General features: G+C 40.4%; 1 pseudogene; it reads right to left on the reverse strand.

Moving 5' to 3' along the window:
- The window catches only part of LOC100726336 (histone deacetylase 2-like), a 64,555-nt pseudogene that overhangs the window by 333 nt on the left and 41,375 nt on the right, over positions 1-22,847 (reverse strand).

The following is a 22,847-nucleotide window of genomic DNA, read 5'->3' on the forward strand; positions in this document are numbered from 1 at the left end:
CGGGTCCAGATCCCACAACCGAGTACGGGCTACTGCTCCGGGGAACGTTATATGTGGACAACAAAATCAGTCAGAGCAGTGCTGTACAGGACCATATTTCCTGCTGGCAGTTGAACCCTTGCATGTGACAAGTGCTTTATGTGGTACCTGCTCTGGGCCAGGACCCGGAGGGGTAACAGCACTTGAAGAGCTGGCATGGCCGCAGGGCAGGGGCAAAGGTGGTAGCTATATTATTGGTGGGAATGTAAACCAGTACAACCATTACAGAAATCAGTATGGAGAGTCCTCAAGAAAACTAAAAATAGAGATTCTGTTCAATTCAGGTGTAAACTAGGAAATAATTTTGATCGTATTTGCCTAGAGAGAGTGAACTGCCCTCTCTTACCCCTGGGGCCACACTTGTCACCCCTGGTGGTATATGCTAGAATCTTGGAATCCTCAGGAAGACATTCAGAAGAAGGTTAGTGACATAGAAAAGGAAGCTGATCTTTCTCTTTTTTTTTTTTATCTAAAAGGGGTGTGATTCTCTGGCAGCTGTCAGGCCCCTCACTTGGCTCCCCCTTTCCCTTCCAGGGTGGTCTGGGGCAAGTAACCCCAGTGTCATCCTGAAAGCTCGGGGTGGTTTCCGGGGCCCTCCAGGCCCTACCTTAGAAGCCTGTGTTGTTGCAGCCTCCAGAAGTGGTAGCTGCAAAATGACCGCTGTTGGGAAGGCATCAGGCCCACTGCTGAGTCCCGGGAGTCCTGGAGCTCCAGGAAGCCCTCACCAGCATGGTTGTCCCTCCTCTTGCTGTCATATGATAGAGACATCTGCATGAAGAGTGTGTTTAGGATCAAACAGCCTGGCTTGATCACCCAGTAATCAAAGTAGCAGGATGCTTCTGCCACTCTGGTCCTTCAGGTGGCTTGGTTTGGTGCCCTGTGATTCGTGAGCAAGTTTTTCTTTTCTTCCTCCAGGGAACCTAAAACTAATTAGAAGTAGCTTTAAAATTGTGAAGTTTTTATCTCTGCCTTCTTCTTGCTTGAGATGTTTTTCCTTCTGTCTCTCCGTTAAGGGCTCACAATATTCTAAAGGCTTTCCTCTTGGGTACCTAATTAATAATTAGGATTTGATCAGCCTTTTAGTTGTGGTTTCTGAAGAATTAATCTTCCGGGGAATGGAAAGAAATTCCTGTAGGAACAAATTTCCATAAGACATGGAACACGAGTTGGCTATGTGGCCTGATGGTTTGTCCTGATGAATTGTTGACGTGGAGGGGCATCCATTCTTTTTCCTACTGAAGACAGAGTTTCAAATAGGCAGGGATCTCAATTTATTAGATTTCCCCGCATTTACCTCTCCCTGTGTCTGCTTTGTGCTTATTAAGTGCTGTGTCTATGCTTTCACACCCACACCCACCTCTCAGACAGCACCCACTTCTTTGGTTTGTGGCTTTCACTCCTTGGGCTGTGTTCTCTGCCATTGTCTGGGGAAGTGCAGATGGGTGGGGTGTTATTCAGTGTATTATTTTTTGTGATTTAGTCTGTTGCTATTGTCTCTCTCTCTTTTTTCTTCCTTTTTAAGACATCGAGGAAAAAGAAGGGTTTTTTCCTTTGGGATTTGGTTACTGTAGCTGTCTTATCCCAGCCAAAGAAAAGTAGCAAGTCTCAGTAGGGTCTTTTTGCCACTCATCTTTGCAACCCTTCCCTCTGATAAGAGTCTTACCAAAATATGGGAGTCACAGAAAGCATGGCAAATAACACACTGTTAGTATGCTTTTAGCTAACTGGAAAAGTTTAAGGAAGAAAGTTTAAAGAAAAAGAACTGACTTTCTTTTTTGTAACATGGCCTGACCTCAGTATCAATTGGGGAACAAGATGTGGGGAAAAAAATCCTTTAGTCATCTTACAGCTAGATTTGTTCTGAAGGAAGGAAAGCAAATGGGGTGAAGCTTTTTATGTCCAAGCTTTTATGGCTCCATACTTGGATAAGCATTTGAGTTTTTACCTTCCTCTCAAACTCCTACCCCTTCTCCCAGTTGGCTAGTAGGGAGCCTCCTGTCACTCCACCTACTTTAACTAAAGTGCCTGCAATCCCAGCAATTGGTGAAAAAGCACCCCCGTATATTTCTACTCCCATCCTATAGTCTCTGCTAGAAGAATCCAGTCCCAATAGCACTGGGCATGGAGTTCCCACCAACCTGACACTACCTCTTCTGGGTGAAAATGAAATGAACCTGAACAGTGTATGTACCTTTCTCTGTGTCTGTCTTAGGCATATGTAAAGAGAGGTTTGATTCTCTGGGGATCCCAACTACTTTACTGATTAAAGGGCTACCTGACCTTTAATCTGCCCTTGGTGACATTTAGGTATTGATCTCACTGCTGTACAGTGAAGGAGACAGTGAGGACCAGGACTAAACACAAAGTTGACTTTTTATTTTTTAATTTTATTTTAAAGAGGATAAAACAGAATAAAGCCAATCAAAACAAACCAGTGTAAATGACAGAGGACTTCAAAACATTATGAAAACAATAATAGTTACCATAATGCCTTTTGATACCTTCAAAGTAGCTGCAGATAACTTTAAACATATTAAAAATCAATCAGAGTAGAATAGAATAAAAACAAAAACAAGACAATAAATGCAACATAGACCTTCAAACTCAATCCAACAAAACAATGGAAATGATACAGGACTTCAAAACAAAACCATAGGGAATCAGCAACCATAGGGGGTTGCTATAACCCCCTGAAATAGATCCCCCTAGATGCCACACTGCGTACCACTATCCTCTGAACAGATGATCAGATTGCTGGCTCTAGACCTGCAATATCAGTGAAACCAACATCATATCCTGGCTCCACTCCTAGGCGGGTGTAGCACTCACACCACCAGTCCAAGCGCTAGACAGTGAACCAATCACAAATGCATAATTACATGAGACTTGCGGGCCACTGACATAATGCACAACACAAAGACTAGATAGAAACACTCATTCACTTACTATCCCTTTAGGTTTGTGAAGCTGGTACTCTCAGCACTCTGCCTGCAATTAGAATGTTCTGCCACTAGGTGGTGCTGTGGTTTAGCACCTGCATAGAAGTTGGATTTTTTTTTTTTTTTTCCTGCCACCCTGTGTGATCTCGGATGCATTTCTAGAAATTGTCTTTTGAGTATGAAAGGGGATACAGAGATAGTCTTTTCGTTTGTTTCACATCTTTTATTTTACATAGTGGTTACACAGGTTAATAGGTTTCATTTTGGCAGATTTGTTCATGTACACAGCATTCACTGACACTCCCATCATCCTCTCTGCCTGGTCCTCCCCTCTAGGTTCACATTTTGTGGAGGTTGCAATGTATATTACATTTTTTTATTTTAAAAAGAATACAAACCAAGCAAAACAAAACAGAATAAAGCCAATCAAAACAAACCAGTGTAAGTGACACAGGACTTCAAAACAATACAAAATCATCAATGGTTATAATGCCTCTTGTCTTCAAAATACCTGCAGATACCTTCAAACATAGTAAAAATCGAACAAAACAGAACAGAATAGAACCAAAAAACCTAAACAATGAATGCAATAAAAGATTTCAAAACAAGGTAATAGTAAATTCCAAATGGCTACTATAATGTATATTGTTATCTTTGAAATAGCTGCCCATGACATTAAATATAATAAAATAAAAATTTTAAAAAATAACAGAATAAAACTCACCCCAACAACAGATGAAAATGATACAGGACTTCAAAACAAGATGATATGGAATTATCAATGGCTACCTCCTTCAGAAGGAGATCCCCCATAGATGTTACATTGTGCATTGTTATCCTCTGAATAGATGATCAGACTAGCAGCTTTAGACCTGCAAAGTCAGTGAAACACTATAAACACTAGAAGCATTGAACTGTATTTTACCTCAGTAGCTATCATTGCAGCCTGTGTTTCTCCGGATTAACCAGTTGCTTACAGCAGAGTTGGGGGTTGGCTCTTCTTGTTTCCCAGCCTGCGTGCTGGAAGGTGCTGGCATCTGTCTCTCTTCCTTCAGCGGCCTGCACATGGTGCAGATTCACAGGGAGGGCTTGCTTCTTGGTGATTTCTTGTCCTCTTCCCCCACAATCTGGGAACGACCGCCTAGTACATGTTTTGATCATATCTATTCCTCTCATCCACTCTTGCACCTCCCTTCCCCTCCCCTATTTTCCTTTCTACTTTCCTGTGGTTTTAGATTGCACATATTAGAAAGAACCTGAGATTGTGTTTTTCTGAACTGGGTTTACAAACATTCCTTGTTTAACAACCCATGTGTTTAACGACAGCTTGGATTTAGGATACTGTGCTGTGCAGACTTTTGTTGCATCTTTTTTTTTTTGTACAGTTCTGTACATTGTTTTTATAGCGCCTCACTGTCTTTTTTGTACAACACATTTTGTTTACAAAATACTGTAACTTTTGCTTATTGTATGATATTATAATTTTATATTCTGTTATACACTAAAATACAAGTAAGAGTTATGCAAATAAAGTCATCAAGTTGGAGTTTCTTTTGCCAATTTTTAAAAAATTACAGAATTGGCTATATTCTTTTTTTCTTTTTTGCCTCTTCTCCCTCTTGCTTGAGGCTTCAATTTTTTACAAGCTGTGCCTCCTCTGACCATTTCTTTGTTCTCATATATTGGAATGTACACACTATATACATTTCATTTAGTGACCAATTCATTTAACAACTTGCTCACGAGAATGAAACAGCTATTAAATGAAGAATGTCTGTGTTTTGTGCAACATGGTCTCCACATCCTTCAAATAAAAAATTTTGTTCTTTTCTATGGCTATCCAAGGCTCCATTTTGTATATGTATCACACTTTCTTTAACTGTTCACCCTTGATGGGCATTTAGGCTGGTTCTATATCTTGGCTATTGTAAATTCTGCCACAATAAACATGGGTATGCAGAATGCTGGTTTTAATCCTTTGGATATATACTAAGAGATGGTGTATAGCTGAATTAAACAATAGCTGTAGTTTTAGCTTTTTGAGCAACATCCATACTGACTTCCTCAGAGCCTGTACTAATTTACATTCCCAGCAGGAGTGTAGAAAAATTTCTTTTCCCTACATCTGCACCAGCATTTATTGTTTAATGTATTCTTGACTGCCATTATGACTGGTGTGAGATAGACTCCCAACGTGGATTTAATTTGCCTTTCCCTAATGGCTAAGGATGAACCTTTATAAATGTACTCATTGGCCATTTCTACTTCTTTTGAGAAATGTCTGTTCAATTCATTTGCCCATTTACTGATTGGGCTATTTAATCTTTTGATGTAAAGCTTTTTTTTTAATATTTCCAGATATTAATCCTCTGTTGCAAGAGTAATTGATAAATAGTTTCTTGCCCTCTATAAATTGTCTCTTTACTCTATTGATTGTTTCTCTTGCTTTGCAGAAACTTAAAATTTGATGCAGGACTATTTGTTGATTATTTACTGTGCTCTTGGAGTTCTATTTAGAAAGTCTTTGCCTGTGCCTGTGGCTGTAAGTGTGTCCCCTCTATTGTCTTTAAACTGTTTTAAACATTTTCAGGTTCTTATGGTTAGATGTTTGATACATTTCAGTTCATTGAGTGGGAGATGAGGCTCTAGGTGCAATTTTCTGTAAGTGTATATTCCATTTTCACACTGCCGTGCGTTAAAGAGGCTGTCTTTTCTCCAACCTACATTTAGGCTTCTTTTTCCAGAATCAGATGGTTGTAGTTGCACAAGTGTATATCTATGTCTCCTTTTTTCTTCTATTGTTCTGTGTGTCAATTGTTGTGCCAGTACCATGATGGCCTTGTAGTATAATTTAAGGTTAGGTATTGTGATGCCTCCAGCCTTGTTTTTGCTTAGCATTGCTTGGTTATTCTGTGTCTTCTGCGTTTCCATATGTCATTTAGAATTTCTTTTTCTAGTTCTGTAAAGAATATAATTAGAATTTTATAGAGATTATATAGAATGGATAGATCACTTTTGGTAACTGACAATGTTAACTCCACCAATCCATGAACATGATAGGTCTTTCTATCTTTTAGTGTCTTCTCTAATTTTTTCTTCAGTATACTGAAATTTTGATAATAGAAATCTTTTACCTCCTTGGTCAGATTGATCTCCATGTATTTTTTAAAGCAATTATGAATGCAACTGTTTTCTGATTTCTTTCTCAGCCAGTCCATTATTGGTGTGTAGAAAAAGGTATTGATTTTTTTATGTATTGATTTTATATCCTGCTTCTTTGCTGAATTCTCTTACTGGCTCTAAAATTCTCTTGGTGGTGTTGGGTTTTTAAAATGTAAGATCATACTATCTGCAAAAGACAGTCTTTAGATTTGCAAAAGAGTTCTGTTATTAGCTAACAATATCTTCTCTGAGTACAGGATATGACAATAGCAGATTCTATGCCAGGCATTCTTTTACCTCTATCTCGATTATGCTTCTGAGTAGACTAGTAGGCTTTTCTATTTAATAGAAATTTTATAATAAGCAGAAATGTTGTTGGTTTTTTTTTTTTTTTAACATTGAGTATAGTGAGGCCTGATGGCGCATGCCTGGTGCTGAGGCAGGAGGACTGCCACAAGTTTGAGGTCAGTGTGGGCTACATAGTGAGTTTAAGACCAGCCTGAACTACGCTCAGAGTAAGACCCTATCTCCAATAATAATAATAATAATAATAATAAAAACATAAGATATTGAGTATAATTTGTTACCAACCACTGTTCATATGGGGATGGGTATTAGGATTCTCTAGCCTGAAAAGCATAACACTGGGTTCCACAAACACATCCCTTGCTTTTCTACTGTTAAGTTTTACTTTAGCATAATAGTAGCCAGCTGTGCATCTCAGTACTCTTGCTTGAAGGAAACAGAAAGAAATCTTTGTGTTTACTCATTTAGCATGATGAAAGACAAGGTATATGTATTGTGCAAAAGTGTCAAACCAGGATTTTTACCAATATTATGCTATCTAACAGATTTTGTATATGCTTACCTAAGTGTCTCGGAGGATGTAATATACCCACACCACTGTAGGATTTTTCTAAAATTTTCTTTTGATTTTTCTGGTAGAAATTCAGTACAATGGCATGTGAAAAACCAGATTTCCGATTTTGTTTTTGTTTTTTTTTTTTTTTTTTTGGTATCAGGAATCGAACTCACGGTCTCACGCTTGCCAAGCAGGCACTTTCGCCTGCTGAGTTAAACTCCCAGCCTTCTTTCTTTCCTATTTTGGAGGAGGTCAAAAGTGAATCATCAGATTACTCAGGCATAGATGATGAAGATGACCCATTATGGTAAAATATATGTTTTCATAACAGAGGAGGGGTGTGGGTAGGTGGTGATGATCATGACGGTGATGATGATCATAACTTTGATGTTGGCTATGTGAGCCAAAATTTTTGTGACAGGGAAATGGAGCAAGAATCAACTGAAACCGACACAGGGAATGCAGATCTCCTTTATTCTGACAATGAAGAGAATAGAAATGCGAGTGCATATTTAACTAATCAAAACCAAATGAAATGATCCAATGTTAGAATTAAGTCTGAAAATATATTGGGAATCTTGGCACAGGAAAATGTATTGGACATAATGCCAGTGCTGCCATTTGAGTTGGCAATTATAACAGATGAAATGGTACAAAGTTCTGTGAAATACACAAAGTCTGAAATACAAAACATTCCATGTACAACAATAGCTATGTTAAAAAATGTACTTATTACGACACCTCACTAGCTCGACTGAAAAAGTTCATAGGTCTGTTGTCCTTATCGGGAATTTTTAATGGTAATCACAGGAATGTAAAAGATTTATGGAAAAATAATGGGTCAAAATAAGGCAAAAAATTTATGCCCTTGTAGATACAAAGACTTATTATGCTTTCAATTTAAAAATTTATTCTGGACCTTAGCCATTAGTAATAAATTAAATGATATTGTGAAGAGATTTGTTGATCCCATTTCCCTTAATAACACGAATGTGATATTTGACAGTTGGTTACCAGTTTCCAGTTGATGTTACATTTGCTAACAGAGCACAAGATGACCAGCTCAAAAACTGTACACAGGAACAAAGCAGAAATTCCAAATGAAATGTTGCAGTTTCAAACAGAGAATTGTATAGTACAACCTTTGGATTTCAGAAAGATTTTCATTGATCTCATATGTGGCAAATAAAAACAAACTGATATTCCTGATGTCAACATTGCACCATGATAGAAATATTGAGAGAAGCCTCAACAAAACAGAAGCCTGAGATGAAAACTTTCTACAACATAACCAAAGGCAGAGTAGATGTTGTTGATGAGTTATGCAGCAACTGTGGTATCACTCACATTGGTACTGGCCAATGTTTGCATTTATATTTTTTCTTTTTCTTTTTGGTTTTTTTTTAAAGAGTTTCTTTTGTTATTTTTTTATTTAAAAAATTTTTTTATTTTAAAGAGATTAAGACAAAAGAGGACATAACAAAGCAGATCAGATCAGAACAATGCAAGTAACAGCATTTTACCACAAGACAACCCATAATTAACAATAACTACCATAGTGTCTCTTTTTTTTATCACTAGTTAATAGATTACATATTGTTATCTTAGAAATAGTTATTCAAGTTACAAAATTAAAGCATATAAAGTGGACTTTCAAACAGTGAGACTGGAAACAGTTTTGTTTGGGGCTGGGGATTTAGCTCAGTGGCATAAGTGCCTGTCTTGCAAGCAGGCAGTCCTGAGTTCAATCCCTGGTACCAATAAAAACGAAAAAGAAAAAAAAAAAAAACAGTTTTGTTCAATGATCCAACATAACTCAGTAATATGGTTATCTATCTTATACACATAGTGTCTCTTTCTTGAAAAAGGGTTTTACTATGCAATTTAGGCTGACCTTAGACTGACTTTATAGACAAGGTTAGTCTCAAACTTGCAGCAATCTTTCTGCCTCAGCCTCCTGAGTACTAGGATTACAGCTGTGTGCTACCATCCCCAGATTAATGGTTGTGTTTCACTTGATCCTAAGCCTGTGTGGCATAAACAGCTTGATAATTTACAAAGAAGATAACAAATGAAAAATACCTTAGAGAAACATTCTTAGATTGGGACTGGAGCTTATAAGAGATCATTTACAGAAGAGGAAAATCGAAATGTTTTTCCCAGGGAACTATGCCAAAAAAATTTGGAGCATGCTGATGAGCTGACAGGTGCATAGGAAGACACATTATCCCAAAGACCTACTATAACAACAGGAAAGCCAAAAAATATGTTGACTGTGCTGTACAAGATAGTACAGGAAAACAAAACATACGTGCTACCAGTGCCAATGATACTTGTGTAGGGAACATGCAATTTTCATGTGTGAAGACTGCCTTGATAGTGATGCAAAGGTTATTGCTGTGGTAGGCTCTTGTTTGTGTTTATACTGTAGTTCACATGGCTGTTTATTTCTAATGTTATCTGTTAGGTTTTGTAAGCAAGTACACAGTTAATGTGAAAATGTTGATGTTTATTCTGAACATGTAATACATATTAAGAATTTAATACTTCACTTTTTAAATATTTTATGTTCCTCCTAACTACATATTGATAATATAATAAGAACTTCTTGACAAAACTTCCTGGCAAGATCAGAGAGATGTCAAGTACATCTGACAAAAACAGTAGGAAGGCAAAACACACTGCCATCAGTGTAAACCGTGTGTGTGTGTGTGTGTGTGTGTGTGTGTGTGTGTGTGTGTGTGTGAAATGTGCTCTTGTCACGTGTGGTGACTGCGTTGGTTGTGATAACTGAGGTAAAGTTTTGTTTTTGTAGAGTGCTATTGGTATTTTCATTGTAGTTCATATAGGAATTTACTTCTGTTCTTTTTTAGACTCTGTACATCAAAACCGATAAATGTTTAGTCGATAGTTGCAAAGAAAAAATATACTTAAACTAAAAACATTTTTGATGCTTTTTATAAATACTCCATAAATACTAAAAGTGCAACATTTTATCTTTGTGACATTTCTCCTTTTAAGTACTCATTGTTTAATACAATAAAATACAATTAAAATTAATAATTCATCATTAGAAATATTCTAAAGAATAACCATGGGCTGGTGATTTAGGTCAGTGGCATAAACACCTGCCTGGCAAGTGTGAGGTCACAAGTTTGATCCCCAGTACCACCAGAAAAAAAAAAGACAATTGAAACTGGAACTTGTAAGAGATCATTTACAGAAGAGGAAAATCAAAATGTTTTTTCCCAGGGAATTGTGCCAAAAAAATTTGGAGCATGCTGGTGAGCTAATAGGTATATTTATGTAGGTATATTTCTGTAGTATGTAGTAGGTATATTTATGAGACTTTGTGACAAAAACTGTATTATGTTCTGTAGGTTAGAAGAACAGAATCAATATAAAATAAATGTGTGATTATATAAGGCAGTTTATTAGGTAAACTTACAGGATCAGAGGCAGGAGAGTCCACAATAACCATTTGCGCCAGGTAGCTGGAGGATCCAGTAACTGCTTAGTTCAGGAAAATGAAAACTGCAGAACAGGAGAGATCAAGGATGCTACACCTGTCAAAGGTCAAAGGTCAAAGATCAAGGACCTGTCATTGTACAGGATGGTCACTGGTGTGGGTCTGCATTGGAAGGCTGAAGAAGCTAGAGACCGATGCTGTGAATGGTGAAGACTGGAGGTCTTCCAACATGAGCACACTTCCTTCTTTTTCTCTGCCTGCCATCCAGGGTGCAAGCCTATTGATTAATGGCTGCCATATCTGGCGTGGGTCTTCCTCCTTTAATTTGCTGGCCTACATGTCAAACATCTACAGGCACAGCCAGAACTTGGCTTTCCTGATCTCCTAGGTGGTTCTTACTTATATCACACTTATTGGTCACGGGATGCTACTAAGAACAATATGGAGAAGAAATTTGGACTTTTATTTGTTGTTTTTGACACAGAGTCTCACTGTGGTCCCAAACTCCTGGGCTCAAGTGATCCTATCTCAGCCTCCAGCATTGTTGGGACTATAACTTGTATCGTCATTCCCTGTAGAACTTTAGATTTTTTTCACAACAGTTTTCTCCTTCCCTCTGTTTCCTTCCTTCTTTCCTTAGTTGTTGTGCAGGGAATGGAACCCAGAGTCTCACACTGGACTATGTCCCCAGGTTTCATTTCACAAAGTCTTGCTAAATTGTCCAGGCTGGTCTTGAACTTGCAATCCTTTCTCCTCAGCCTCCCGAGTCCCTGGGACTGCAAACATGTGCCACTGCGTACCATTTTTATAGCTATCTAATGTATCTATCTGTTTATAACCTAATGACAGTGTTTTACCATGTAGCTCAGACTGGTCTTGAAATTTTGCAATCCTTTTGCTAGGATTATAGATGTGCATTATCATACCTGGCTTTTTCACAATAATTTTGATTTTGAAAATTAAAACATCTTTTTTCCCCTGCTTACCTCTTATGCCTCTTTTTGCCTCTGTCCTTTTGTGCTTTTAGGCAAGTCCCAGTTCTAACGATGATGCAATTGTAGCTTCCCTCAGGTCTGCAGCTGTCTGCTCAGCCTCTGATTTAGCAAGCCAGTTCTTGGCAGAAACCATAAATGAACAGGAATGCCCCTTCTTTGCTGCATTCTGTAAAATCTTTCTTTGTCATCAATAATCCTTTAGTGCCTTCTTATTCTTTTTAGTGGTAAAACATAGTAACAATATAATATCATTAAAGCTGTTTTTAAAAAGAAAATGAGTCACCTGTAATCCATCCCCTTAATATACAGATTCCTCAGGCTTTTGTTTTCAGGTCTTTTTAAAAAAAAAAAAAAAAAAAAAAACCTCTCTACTACATTTTTTGTCAAGGAACGAAGAGGCTGTAACCCTTTGAATATCTTTTCTTGTCCTCACCCAGCTGAAAATTCTCCTTTTCATACCTCATTATTTGTCCTTTGAAGTCAAAGCTGTTTTTATTTAAAGTCTGCACTGAACGGTTCTTTCTTGACAGCCACATGCAGGATCAGAGGGCTGCCTTCTGCACAGGCTGAGAGGTATCACAGTTTCCACATACGCGGCTGCCATGTCACACCCGTGTATATTCACATGAGCAAGGGAACATATGCAGAGCTGCATCCCAGATGTCTGCATGCAAATTACGGGCAACAATATTTTAGTTTCCAACTTGTTACTCTGGTGATCTTTGATATATCATTTTTGTAATTAAAAATATATTTTGGGGCAAGGGGTATAGCTCAGTGGTAGAGCATTTGCCTAGCATGCACAAGGCCTTGGGTTCAATTCTCAGCATTATAGAAAAGAAATAAGTGAGTTGTCATTGTTATTGTTGTTATTATTATTATTAGTCTTTTTGAAGCAGGGTTTCACTATGTGGTTGTCAGCCTTGAATTCACTTTGTAGTCCAGGCTGGCCTCAAACTTACAATGATCCTCCTCCTTTGGCCTCCCAAATGCTGTGATTACAGGCATGGGTCAACGTGCTTGGCTACAATAAGTTATTTTTAATTTAAAAAATATGTTTGTACCTGGTCCATTTCCCTACAATGAAGAGGGGCAGCCAATGTGGGAAGTGCCTGGGACCCCACAACTGGTTTGTTGGGAGGAACACAGGAAAATGTCAAGATGAATGAGCAAAAGGCATTCTCAGATGTCCAGCCTACACAGCACAAGTCTGGGAGGTGTAGGAAGAAAATGAAAGTTGTACACCTGAAATTTTCAAAAGGATAGCAACTGAAGTAAAGGAACAACTTCCTGAGATCGTAAAAATAATCAGATCAGAAATAATACCTCAGGTAAAAGAAGAAATCACAAACATAGTGAAAGAATTGTTGACCATCTAAGGAAGACATAGATTAAAAAAAGAGGAGCATAGGAAAATGATGAAAACCTTGAATTAACAATATAGAAAGGAACTGCAATGCATGAAATGGGTTCAAAGAAATATCTAGGAAATTAAAGTTGACCAAAGCTGACAAAACCACTTGAAAGAGACTGAAGATAGACTTTCAGACCTCAAAGACAAGATTGCGGCTAGCAATCATGAAAAGAAAGTTCTCTTAAAAATAACAAGGAACCAGGAAATACCAATTCAATGGCTGCAAGATGATGCAAAGAAAAATAATTTGAATGATAGGTATCAACAAAAAGCAGGGGTCAACACAAATGACATAAAAATACTATTTACAAAAGTAGTAACGAAAACTTCCCAAACACGGGAAGAGGATCTGGCATACAGATAAACAAGGCATATAGGACTCCAATTAGCCATAACCAAAATAAATCTACACCCAGACATATAATAAGTAAGATCCCAGAAAATCAGTTAGTTCCCAACTTGTCATAGAATATTAAAATTTGTTAGAGAAAAGAAACATTGCCTATAATAAAGAAAAACCCATCAGAATCACAGTAGACTTCTCAACACAAACCATCAAGAAGAGTTTGGAGTGAAGTGTTTCAAATCCTGAAAGAAAGCAACTTCCAACCCACATTGATGTACCCTGAAAAACTACCTTTCAAAATTAATGGAAAAATAAGATACTTCCATGATAAAGAACAACTAAAGGAATTCATGACCACCAAACCAACCCTAGAGAGAGTGCTGAAGGATACTTGAGAGAGATAAAGATGAACACACATTGTCTGTTCCAGGAACAGATAAGCAGAGGGAGATCACCAAACAGGACAGGCAATTGAATGAAGGGGAAAAGGGTGGGCCAACAGCAGGAGGATAGCAGGGCAGAGATGAACCAATGCATGCCGGTTGTAACCATTAACGTAGATGGCCTCATTCACCAATAAAAAGAAATGGAGAGTGAATCAAAAAACAAGATTCATCAACATACTGCATACAAGAAACACATTTAACTCAAAAGGAAATTCATAAACTAAAATCAAAGGAGAGAAAATAATTGTTCCATGCAACAGAAGACCAGAAAAAAGAAAGGCTAACTTGCCCATCAACCACAGAATGGATAAGAAAGATACGATATTTTTGTTTGTTTGTTTTGTGGTACCGGGGATGGAACTCATGACCCTGCGCTTGCCAGATAGGCACTTATGCCGCTAAGCTAAATCCCTGGCCCAAGATATGGTATTTTCATACAATGGAAAAAGCTACCCAGTTATAAAGTGGGATAATCTGGAGTCTCTTCTATGTAAATGGATGCAACTGGAGAGCATCTCATGAGTGAAATGGTTTGGATTCAAATGGGTGAACACTGAGTTATCTCCCTAGTATAATACTGAAGAGTTAGTGGGATCCAAAAAGCACAGTAGATATTATGAAAGTGAAAGGGGAGGAAATGCCTAGAAAAGGAAAGTGGCAACCACTGTTAATTTCCTATTGTTTTGAATTCCTGTTTCATTTTCATAATTTTGCTAGGTTTGGTTTTATTGCCTTGTATTGTTAGATATCACTGTGTCTGATGGTAAGAGCAGCTATTTTGAAGATAACAGGATGTATTATGGGAACGATTGTTGATTTTCTGTTATCTCGTTTGAAGCCCTATAATGCTTTTTGTTTGTTTGTTTTGATTGGTTTAATTATGTTTTGTTTTGTTTGATTTTATTATGTGTGAAGGTATCGACAGTTACTTTGAAGAAAATGAGAGAGATGGTAGTCATTTTTTATTTACTTTTGTCGTGTTTTGAAGTCCTGTATCACTTGCATTGTTCCATTCTGATTTGCTTTATTCTGGTTTGGGGGGGGTTAGTTAGTTTTATTTTCTTTAAAATAAAATTATAAAATTTTCTTAAAATTTCAAAAAAATTAAAAAATATATATATTCACCACCTGCTAGGTGTACACCCAACATAAATGAAAGCATACCATCCACACAGAAACTTGTGTGTAAATGTTTATAGCAATCAAAAAGTTTCATAATAGTCAAAAAGTGGAAGGAAACTAAATGTCCCACAACAAATGAGTAGAGACAAAATGTGGTCTATCCATACAAGGGAATAGTATTGAAAAGAAAGGACCACTGATACCTGCTACAACATGGATTACTTTGAAAACATTATGCTAAGTAAGAGAAGGCAGACACAAAAGGCCATGTATTGTCTAAGTCCATATATGAAGTGTCCACAGTGAACAAGTCTACAAAGATCGGAAGATGACAGGCGGTTGTCAGGAAAGGGAATGAGGTTGAGAGAACAGACATTGACTGTTATGCTAACGGGAAAGTTCTTTCTGGTGTGACAAAAATGTTCTAAATCTGATGATGGTAATATTTGCACAACCCTGTGACTATGCTAAATGCCATGAATTGTACACTTTACATGGGTGAGTTGGGTGGTATATAACGGTGCTGGCAAAACTTTCAGAGCTTTCAGTGATACAAATAGTCTGCTGCAGCAGTGTGCACTACAGGTTCGTCACAATCTACATCTATATAATGTTTAAGCAGAATTTAAGTTTTTTTTCTTTAAGACAGGGCCTTGCTATGTTGCCCAGTGTGTTTGGCTTCATAATTCAAGATTTTAAAGGTGAGAAGAAAATATGCCCAGGAGTCTGAGGAAGGAGATATTTTCAGGAGAAGGAGGTGGAGGAAAGGTCTTGTCTCCTTAAAATGCCACAGGATCCCCACTGGGAAGCGGCCATGGTACAGTGAGCAAGTCGGACAAGGGTAACATGGCTGAGTTCCTAGTCTAGAGAGCAAGTGAATCCAACCACCATTATAATCTGGTGCAATAAGCTGTGATAGTGACAGCCCAGGGGGCCCTAACAGCCCAGGTGCCATGGGAGGTTGGAGGAGGATAGAAATAGAGGCTGTGGGTGAGTAGGATGCTTCCAGGTGAAGCCTGAGGGCTAGGGAGAGGGAACAGTGGGGACAACATGGGGGAGGCCTGGGACAGAGAAAGCTTGGATCCAACGGAAGCTCAGGGTCTTAGTCACTTTCCTGGTCACTAGGACGAAATATCCAGCATCCACAGTTTAAAAGAGAGGTTTATTTGGGCTCATGCTTTTAGTCAGTAGTTAGCCAGCATGGAGGGAGGAAGGCATGGTGGAGGACCTGGGTAGAGGAAAACTGCTCATGTCACAGGGGCCAGGAAGCAGAGAGAGAAGGGAGGAGCCAGGGAAAAAATAAGGTAGATGAGGACCCAGCATAATATTTTTATGAGCCTGCTTTTCCATTGGATGGCACTCAGCAGCAGCACTTATCACCATTTGTAAAGACACAGAACTCCCAACACTGCTTCAGAAAGTGGCAAGGATGTGTGTCTGAAAACATGGAGGGGTATTATGTGGGGGATACATGGCAACGTGTATTTTAAGTATTCAATGTGTATTTTAAGTATTTTAAGTATTGTGTGTTAATCACAAGGTATTTGAATACACAGACAGGCGTGTCTAGAGGGGAGGTGGTGGGGAGATGCTGGGAGAAGATGGCCATACGTAAGCCACATAGTACCCGCCAGAAGCTCAGAGTCACAGAAAAGATTCTGTCTCCCAGCCCTCAGAAGGAGCTAAGTCTGCCCAGGACTTGATTTTCAGACTTCTAGGCACCCAAACTGTGAGACCACAAGTTTCTGTTGTTCAAATCACCCAGTTTGTGGTTATGACACTCCCAGGAAAGGAATCCAGGTAGGAATGATATGAATACCACCTTCGGGGCCTGCGGGAGCACACCTGGGGCCTCAGAGAAGAAGAATCAAAAGCTGATGTCAAACTCTCCAGCCCACAGTCATTGTCCAGGCCTATGGCCAGGCTTTGTGACCCCTTTGTACCCCATTACCCCAGCAGGAGGGCACCAGACACTTCGAGAGTAGATGTCTGGGATACATTTGGAAACCCTGGCAGAGGAGTATCAAGTTAGAGCCTGTCCTGCTCAGTGGGGGAACCAGCATCTGGATCCTGTTTGCTGTCCCCTGGCAGGGAATTTGAGCAGAAGTGTGGAAAGTATAAGAGGAAGAGAGACTCATTCTGTGGCCAGGGCCCCCAGGACGGCAGCAGGGAGATGGCAGGACCTGGAGTCAGTGGTCATGTGTTGGATTCTGCCTTTGCTATTTCCTGGGCAAACTCAGGCCCATCATGTGCCCTCTTTGTCATAGTATTTCTCATCTGTGGAGTGAGTACAATAATGGAATTTACCTCAACATGTTGCTGCCACGATTCAATTGGATAATGCAAATACCAGGATGTTTAATGAAGGAACACTTTAGATTCTTTTTTATAAATTATATCTTCATCTGTTTTCTGTTGTTCTGACAGAATACCTGGGCCTGGCTAATTTACACAGGAAAGCCGTGCATTTGGCTCACAGTTCTGGAGGGGTGGTAATTCTAAGAGAGTGGCACCAGCTAGGGCTTTGTGCTGCACCGACCCATTGCAGAAAGCAGAAGGGCAAGCAGCTGTGTAAGAAAAGAAGGAAACAGGAAAGGCATCATCACTTTATGATAACCTAGTCATCTTCCCATCACTGAGAAACAATAACCAAACCACCCACCACTTAAAAGAGGAGAAGTTCATTTTGGGTCATGGATTCAGCCCATGGGCAGCAGGCTCCAAGGCAGAAACAGGATGGTCAGGGAGCAATGAGGAAGAAAAGATGTTCACATCGTGGCAGCCAGGAAGTAAGCAGAAAAGGCAGGATCAGGGGCGCGAGATATGACTAGCGTGCTCACATAAGTGGAAACATCTCCTGTTGTCTTTCTGTGGCCATCTCATTTCAGTTAATATAATGTCCGCAAGGTTTTTCCCTGTTGCAGCATGTATCAAACTGCCTTTAATTTTCTTTTAAAGCATGAGGCAGCTGGACATGGTGTGCACCTATAATCCCAGCACTCTGGGAAACTGAGGTAGGAGAATTGCACATTCAAGCTCAGCCCGGGCAATTTAGTGACTTAGCAAGAACCCGTTTCAAAATTAGAAATAAAAAAGGGCTGCAAATTTGGCTTAGTGTGAAGGCTCTGGGTTCTATCCCCAGGACCCTGGTATGATTTTACTGTGATTAACAAAATATATATATATATATATCATAAAAGTTACCATTTGAATCACTGTAAATATAGAGTTCTGTAACCTCAAATATATCCAAAATATTGTGCCATCATCACTGCCGTCCATCTCCAGAACACTTCTCATCTTGAAGGTCTGGACCCATTATCATTCCACTTTCGGTCTCCATGATTTCGCCTACTTGAACTACCTCATATAAGTAGAATCATATGCTACCATTTTTCAACAGGCTTGTTTCACTTAGTATAATGTCCTCAGGTCTACTCTACGCTGAAGCATGTGTCAGAATTTTCTTGCTTTTTTTTTTGTCTTTTTGAGACAGGATCTCGCTATGCAGTTCAGGCTGGCCTTGAGTTCACTTTGTAACCCCGTCTGGTCTTGAACTCGCAAGGATCCTCCTGCCTCAGGCTCCCAAGTGCTGGGATTACAGGCATGAGCCACCAGGCCTGGCAAATTTCCTTGCTTTTTACAGGTGAGTAATATTCTATTGTCTGGACAGATCAAACTTCGTTTATCTATTGATAAACTCATGGGCGCCTTCCTCATTTTAGCTATTTTGGATAGTGTAGCTATAAACATGTATGTGTAAGTGTCTCTTTGAGACCTGTTTTCAATTTGGTGTGCGTGGAGGAGGGGGGAGGTGTGTGTACCCAGAAGTGAAGTTTCTGGATCATACGGCAATTCTGTGTTTAATTTTTTGAAGAACCGCCATTCAGCTTTCCATAATAGCACTATTTTACATCTGTTATGCTTTAAATCTGAAATGTCCTCCAGAAGTCTTGTGTGTTCAGCGGTGAGGCTTTTGAAGATGATTCGATGGTGGAGCGATACACGCACCATGGATTAATCTAAATGTGTTGTTGGAGGTGGGGCTGTTTGGAAGTGGTGTGTCATCGGAAGGGTTTATCTCCTTCCCTGGCTCTTTTGGGAATAAAACCCAGGAGACACAGAACAAGAAATCTTAACGTGGTAGTTTTAGTTTTTCTTCTGCCGAAGGAAACAAGCATATGGCAGTGAGCCTACGTGGAACAAAGGAGGTTCCGCTCTTTTATCGCAATGGGTCGCTGACCTCTTCCCCATTGGCTGGGTAGAAGGTTCACAATCTGCCCTGATTGGCTAACTCAGGTGGTGAGGAAGGAATCCGAAAAGTTATTGAGGAGGAGGAGGAAGGGTCTGCCGCGGAGGAGGAAGTGGCGAGTAGCAAAGGAGGAACGCAGATAATAGAAAGACCCGGCTCCTGATAGCTATCCCGGGTTTATAGCTGTGTTCTCAAGGTTTGAACTAAGCAAACCCTGGTGTGCCTAGGAAGGCTGTTCAGGGGGAGCCGGAGAGAGACAATAGTTTAATAGTACAGACAGAGCTTATTGTCTTCTGCAGCTCTCACCTCTCCCTGCTTCCAGGCTGCCATGCGGTGAGCAGCTTTCCTCCACTGTAATGTTTTTCCTTGGAGCCACCCAAGGAACCCTGAACCATTAGCCAAGAGCCTCTCCTCTCTAAGCTGTGGATGTTGGGTACTGTGTCCCGCAACTGTAAAGCCCACTAATAGGACATTTCACCAGGAGAAGGGTTCCAGTTTCTCCATGTTTTCACCCACACATTATTTGCTGGATTGATTGATTTGTTTGTTTGTTTTGTGGTGCTAGGGGTGTGTTATGGATTAAAAACTGGTGGTCATCTTAACACCAGCTGAATTAAATCGGCATGGCACTGACTGCAGATGGTCCACCTTAAGAAAGTTGCCAGCATAAGTAGAGACATGGAGAAGAAGAGCAAGGCATTGGGTGTTCTCTTAAATGTTGCTGTTTCGAGCTGTTGACTAGCTTCCTCAATATGAGTTCAGTCATTATCATCCCAGGACTTTGGAACCTTGTTGGTGAGAGTGGCTGTGGTTCACTTTGGGGGCACTTTTGCTCCTTACATTGTGCATCGCTTTCTGGCTGTGGGGAGAAGGTGTGTGCTGTTTAATCTCCAGGAGAACTTGTCACCCTGGGTTTCTGGTATGTACTCAACTGTTTTCACTGTTGGCGGAGCTCAGGACCTCCTTGTCACTGAGGATGGCTGTGGTACTTTTCAGGGCAGCCCTGATCCTTATTTTGAACATGATTTCTCAGCTCCAATGTAGAACCCTCAACCTACTGGCACAGCTCCATCACCCCGCTGGCATAGACTTTCTGGCTTCCACCACTGACCTTTGGACCTTCTTAGCAGATTTGTAAAATAGACTGGTGTGAGTCCTTGTGGGCTCTAGATCTACAGTTGGACTCATGGGAAGCATTGTTATGGGCTCTTAAGTTTTCAGCTGGACTCACGCAGGACCTTGCATGAGTCTTGTGGGATCCAGACCCTTGGCTGAATACTCTGGGTCATTAGTGTTGTGGGCAGATTTCCTGCACTTTTTGTATTTAACTCTGGGTGACCATCATAAAATAATACTATATATTCTGTGTCCCAGTTGTAATTGTTCTCCTCACACCACCTGACCACAGAGTACAGCCCAGGACTTCACACGTGGCTGGCAAGTGCTCTTCCTTGGGCTATGCCCTAATTGTTTTTTAATTTTTAATTCTGAGGCATAATCTCACTAAATTGTCTAGGCTGGCCTCAGACTTGCAGTCCTCTTGCCTCTATTTTCCAAAAGCAGATGAGTGCCATCATGACTGGCTGTTTACTGGGGTTTTATTTTCTTTTTTTAAACAGAAATGGGGTTGGGCATGGTGGCGCACACCTATAATCCCAGCCCTTGGGAGGCTGAGGCAGGTGGATTGCTGCAAGTTCAAGGCCAGCCTGGGATACGAAGAGAGTTCAAGGCCAGCCTGAACTGTATAGTGGAACCTTGTATCAAAAAGACCAAATGGGATGGGGGAGGGGGGGGGGAGAATGAAAAGAAATGGGTAAGATGGTATGCTTTCTTTTTCTGAGACAAATATTATGTGCTGGTTTGTGCTGTGGAAAGCCCTCAGCTACCTCAGTGAAGCACAAAACTTTCCCTCTGCTTGTGTAATTGAGGGCCAAGGTGGCACCAGAAAGGAGGCCCCCAGGGGTTCCTTAGCAAACCTCTGGGTATTTGAAGAAGGCGTTTTTCCTAGGGATGCCTGGCTCATGGGACCCGATGGAATCCTCATGGAATCCTTTAAGTATTTGAACAGTTTCTAGGAGACCTCAGGATTCCTCGGGCAGCCTACTGCATGGAAAGGAGGTAGAGAGTGGTGGCCTGGATCATGACTTTGGACCCACCTTGGACTGGGGAACTGGGCTGGTTTTGGGCATGTTTGGGTTAGGACAAGCTTTCTTCATAATTGCTGTATATAAAATCTCTGGGAACCAAAATGAGGGAATTTCTGAAATGCTGGGCAGATCCAGGCTAATTTGGGGGTGGTTCAGCCAGTTTCTGACAGAGGTTTTGGAAATCTCCGCCATCAGTGGTTCTGCTGTCAATATAGCCAGTCTAGACTCTGCCTGAGAGAGCCCCCAAATTCCTATAAATACAGCATGGGAAGGGCCTAGTACTGGGGCGGGGATAGACCCTGTTTGTGATGGATCACAGCGGGTAGCCTCCCTGAGCCTGGAACCAAAAATGGAGCCCTTGTTTCCTGGTAAGCCTCACGCATAGCTAGGCTGCTCTCTCTGGCCTTCTCCCCAGCAGAGCCTCCCTCCCAGCACTGAAGCTGCTCCGGACACAACATCATGGGATGGAATAGTTCTTGAATAACTGGTGGCCTTGGAGTCAATTGTTTGCCCGACCAACTTCACCATCCAGGGAGATGGGGCTACCACGGAAAGTGGCAGGGCCACATATGCAGCCTGGACATTGGATAGAATTAAGTTCCCTGCTGACCTGGAGAAGGAACTCACCTCCCTCAGCCCCATTTCCTCACCTGAAAAGTACAGAGAACAATAACTCTAGCCGCCTGATACGGCATGTGAGACCCAGTGAGTCACTGAATCACATCCAGCCTGGGCCTGGCTGCTGTGAGTAAATGGCTCTGTGACCAGTAGGAGTGAGAATTGCTGGCCAAATGTCCATCGGACCTTTGCAACATGTCCCTGGATATAGCTGTTCATTTTCTACCCACAGGTCTTTTCTAGAAATTGCACACAGAGAAAAGATCTGTGTTAATGAGGATTCTGGTTAAAGTTTTAAAATTCACAGCAAGCCCACTCTGCATAATAAAGTGTCAGAAACACACAGTCCTTTAATCTACAAGAATTAACTTTTGGGCCCAGAAATTCGGAGCATGCCAACAGAATTCTTAATTTCTTGAGCTGACAGTTTTCAAAAGGCAGCTGATTTTAGACTTCTTTCTACGTGTCAGTAAGCCTCCCACAGCTCTGACAAAGAGCAAGATTGTCTCAGTGTCTTACTCAGAATCATGTATGTGGGGTCTGAATTAATGACAGCTCTGAATTTCTCCTGCTGAGCAGAATGTGATATACTCTAACCCCCAAGAAATTCAGTGGCAGGTCCATAGCCTGAGTATCCCAGCATTGTGCAGGGCAATATAGGGCAAGTTCTGGCTCATCACCCACATGGTTCTTTTGTGCCCATTCCCTGTCCGAGCTCAGGTTCAGTGTTGTAAAGTAGGAAGTGTCCAGCCAACTGTGGACACAGATGTTAGCTGAGGCCACAATCAAGAAACTGCAATTGTTTTTTAAAGAGAAAAAAAGCATAGAAAAATAAAAAAAGCAATCAAGCAAACAAATGAAAAACAACAACAAAAAATAGTGACACAGGATTTCAAAACAAGATGATATGAATTTAACAGTGGTTGTTATATTGCATATTGTTATCTTCAAAATAGTTGCTCAGGTATAACTGCAGTTATGAGCAACATTACAAGTAAATGATGCGAAGGAATGGGGCAAGGTAAATGAAGTAGGT

The sequence above is a fragment of the Cavia porcellus genome, unplaced genomic scaffold, assembly GCF_034190915.1.
Source record: "Cavia porcellus strain 051 isolate PalLab524CR breed Dunkin Hartley unplaced genomic scaffold, mCavPor4.1 scaffold_16, whole genome shotgun sequence".
In the NCBI taxonomy this organism is placed as follows: Eukaryota; Metazoa; Chordata; class Mammalia; order Rodentia; family Caviidae; genus Cavia; species Cavia porcellus.